This window comes from Triticum urartu, chromosome 5A (genome assembly GCF_056163025.1).
Source record: "Triticum urartu cultivar PI428250 chromosome 5A, HENAU_Tu73, whole genome shotgun sequence".
Taxonomy (NCBI): Eukaryota; Viridiplantae; Streptophyta; class Magnoliopsida; order Poales; family Poaceae; genus Triticum; species Triticum urartu.
In genome coordinates this window covers 639,052,401-639,056,791 of record NC_141877.1, presented here as the reverse complement: position 1 = coordinate 639,056,791, position 4,391 = coordinate 639,052,401, and positions in this window count along the sequence as shown.

Here is a 4,391-nt window from a genome sequence, read left to right as displayed (position 1 = left end):
TGGGCGCACAGCCACCGGTATACCGCCCTGCGCGGCCAGAGCGCTGGAAAACTTGCCCGGAAGTTGGTGGAGAGGTTGCCGCGGCGAAACCTTCTCTCTTTTCCAGCGGGGAATGGCCTATCTAGAGGTGCTCGGCGGTGGGCGGCGCCGGGATCGGCAAGGTGGTGGCCGAGCGCGCGGGGGTGGGGGGTGAACATGGATGATTGCGTTGACTTTTCGCCTGACAGTGTTGCCCAGGCGTGTTTTCCCCTTCCACTGGAGCCCTCGAGCGCCCCCCAGTGCGCTGGGTTCGGCCTAGGATCGTCGGGCCCAAAAACAGGCCGAGATTTCAGCATCTTGGGGGCGCGACTGGGGTTTTTTCGGCGCCTGCGCGTAAAAAGTCGCCTTGGGGGGCCTGTTAGGGGTGCGACTGGAGATGCTCTAAGCAGTAGGAACAATAGGATCAACATTATAAGTAATAGTTTCTTCTTCAACTTTATAGGTTCTACTACTTTCACTTCAATGGGAGGATGATATTTAAACTACTTCTCCTTAGGGAGATCAACATGAGTAGCAAAGGATTCGTAGAAAGAAGCTACTATCTCAGAGTCAAGTCCATATTTGGTGCTAAAATCACGAAAAGCATTGGTATCCATAAAATATTTAACACAATCAAACTTAAGGTTTATACCTGACTCATTACCTTCGTCGAGTTCCCATTCTTCAAATTTGTGTTTAATTATTTCCAATAAATCCCATTTAAATTCAATATCATTCTTCATAAAAGAACCAGTACAAGAAGTATCGAGCATGGATTGATCATTACGAGAAAGCCGAGCATAAAAGTTCTGAATAATAATTTCTCTTGAGAGCTCATGATTGGGGCATGAGTATAACATTGACTTAAGCCTCCCCCAACCTTGAGCGATACTTGCTCCTTCATGAGGCCAAAAATTATAAATATAATTCCGATCATGATGAACTAGATGCATAGGATAAAACTTATGATGAAATTCCAATTTCAGTCGGTTGTAGTTCCAAGATCCAATATCATCACATAGCCTATACCATGTCAATGCCTTTACCTTCAAAGATAAAGGGAAGACCTTCTTCTTGACTTCATCCTCGGGCAAACCTGCAAGCTTAAATAATCCACAAACTTCATCCACTTAGATTAGATGCATATCAGGATGTAATGTTCCATCTCCCGCATAAGGATTAACTAGCAGTTTCTCTATCATACCCGAAGGAATTTCATAATAAATATTTTCAGTAGGTGCAGTGGGTTGAGGAGCAACTCTTTCCTCTTCGAGTCGAGGTGAAGATACCCTGAACAAGCCCCTCAAAGGATTATTTTCCATAGTGACAAGTGATAGTAAATTTCAGCACACTATATAAATGTTTCCTTACCAAATTCCACTTACCAAAGGCGCTTCACTCCCTGACAATGGCGCAAGAAAAGAGTCTTGATGACCCACAAGTATAGGGGATCTATCTAAGTTCTTTCAAGAAGTAAGAGTGTCGAACCCAATGAGGAGCAGAAGGAAATGACAAGTGGTTTTCAGCAAGGTATTCTCTGCAAGCACTAAAATTATTGGTAACAGATAGTTGTGTGATAAGATAATTTGTAATGCGTAATAATTAACTAAAGTAACTAAGGTGAAGCAAGGTGGCCCAATCCTTTTTGTAGCAAAGGACAAGCCTGGACGAACTCTTATAATCTTGCAGTGTGTTTTTCGAGATCCGATGAATTGTGGGTTTATGATCAAGATTATCTATGAACAATATTTGAATCTTCTCTGAATTCTTTTATTTATGATTGGTTATCTTTGCAAGTCTCTTCGAATTATCAGTTTGGTTTGGCCTACTAGATTGATCTTTCTTGCAATGGGAGAAGTGCTTAGCTTTGGGTTCAATCTTGTGGTGCTCGATGCCAGTGACAGAAAGGGAAACAACACGTATTGTATTGTTGCCATGGAGGAGAAAAAGATGAGGTTTATATCATATTGCATGAGTTTATCCCTCTACATCATGTCATCTTGCTTAAAGCGTTACTCTGTTCTTATGAACTTAATACTCTAGATGCATGCTGGATAGCGGTCGATGTGTGGAGTAATAGTAGTAGATGCACGCAGGAGTCGGTCTACTTGTCACGGACGTGATGCCTATATACATGATCATACCTGGATATTCTCATAATTATTCGATTTTCTATCAATTGCTCAAAAGTAATTTGTTCACCCACCGTAATACTTATGCTATCTTGAGAGAAGCCACTAGTGAAACCTATGGCCCCGGGTCTATTTTCCATCATACAAGTTTCCAATCTATTTTATTTTGCAATCTTTACTTTCAATCTATATCATAAATATACCAAAAATATTTATCTTATTATTATTATCTCTATCAGATCTCACTCTTGCAAGTGGTCGTGAAGGGATTGACAACCCCTTTATCGCGTTGGTTGTGAGGTTCTTATTTGTTTGTGTAGGTACGAGGTGACTCGCGTGTGGTCTCCTATTGGATTGATACCTTGGTTCTCAAAAACCAAGGGAAATACTTACTCTGCTTTGCTGCATCACCCTTTCCTCTTCAAGGGAAAACTAACGCATGCTCAAGAGGTAGCAAAGCTCCTTCTTATTAAGGCAGGCCAGGAACGGTTCGGTCCATTGGGCAATGACTGCCATAATGAGATGGGCCAATGGTGTTATTTCGGTGGTTGAGCCTCCGACGATATCGGTGTGTTCGGAATCTGGGGTTGTGTTCGGATCCGGAATAGTGTTGCCCCCCTCCCCCTGCCACACCACGGATGGCTTAAAAAGCCTTTCCAGAAAATGTTAGGTGGACGGGGTCGCGCTTAGCGCCTATGCGAGCAAGAACGTCCGCCGCTTGATTACTTTCACGGGCCACATGATGGAACTCGAGTCCCTCGAACCGACCCGACATTTTTAGGAAGACATTACGATAAGCTGCCATCTTCGGGTCTTTGGCATCGGAGTCTCCATTTATTTGAGATATTGCGAGGTTTGAGTCCCCACGCACTTCCAGGCGCTGTATGCCCATGGAGACAACCATCCGGAGACCATGCAATAAGGCCTTGTATTCGACTGCGTTATTGGACTCTGTGTATAGTATTTGGAGTACGTATTGAATGACGTCTCCAGTAGGGGACGTTAAAACGACGCCCGCTCCTAGTCCTGCCAGCATTTTGGAGCCATCGAAATACATAACCCAATTGGAATATGTGCTGTACTCTTTAGGGAGGTCGGTCTTTGTCCATTCGGCGACGAAGTCAGCCAGTACTTGGGATTTAATAGCTCGACTTGGTTTATATGTAATGTCAAATGGGAGGAGCTCAATGGCCCATTTGGCAATCTGGCCCATGGCATCGCAGTTGTTTATTATGTCGTTGAGTGGTACTTCGGAAGCCACCGTGATTGAACACTCCTAGAAGTAGTGCCGTAGCTTTCGGGATGCCACGAAGACCGCGTATGCTATCTTTTGATAATGGGGGTACCTGGATTTGCATGGTGTAAGGACAGTGGATACGTAGTATACTGGCTTCTGAAGCGGGAATTTGTGTCCGTCCTGTTCTCGTTCAACGACGAGTACGTCGCGCACCACCTGATGTGTTGCCGATATGTATAGTATAGCAACATGGGTTCGCTGATGTTTGGTGCAGCCAGGATTGGATTGCTCGCTAGAAGGGTTTTTATTTCTTCTAGTCTGTCTGTTGCCGCGTCCGTCCACTCGAAGTGATCGGTTCGCCGTAGAAGACGATAGAGTGGCAGTGCCTTTTCTCCCAATCTGGAGATAAAGCGGCTTAGAGCTGCCACACAACCCGAGAGTTTTTGGACTTGTCTAAGGTCTGTTGGCATAGCCAATTGTGACAGAGCTTGGATTTTGGCTGGATTTGCTTCAATTCCTCTATTGGAAACGATGAAGCCCAGCAGCTTTCCTGCGGGGATGCCAAAAACACACTTTTCTAGATTGAGCTTAATGTCATATGCGTGGAGGTTGTCAAATATGAGGCGTAGGTCGTCTATTAGTGTTTCGATGTGCCTTGTCTTGATTACGACATCATCCACATAGGCTTCAACTATCTTTCTGATTTGTTTCTCCAGGCATGTTTGGATCATGTGTTGATAAGTGGCGCCGACGTTCTTGAGTCCGAAGGGCATGGTGTTGAAGCAGAATGGCCCATATGGGGTGATGAATGCTGCTGCAGCTTGATCGGACTCCTTCATTTTAATTTGATGGTATCCGGAATATGTGTCAAGGAAGCATAATGAGTCGTGTCCTGCGGTAGCATCAATGATCTGGTCAATGCGGGGAGGGGGAAGGGATCCTTAGGGCAAGCCTTGTTGAGGTCTTTGAAATCGACGCACAAGCGCCAGGACTTGTCCTTCTTT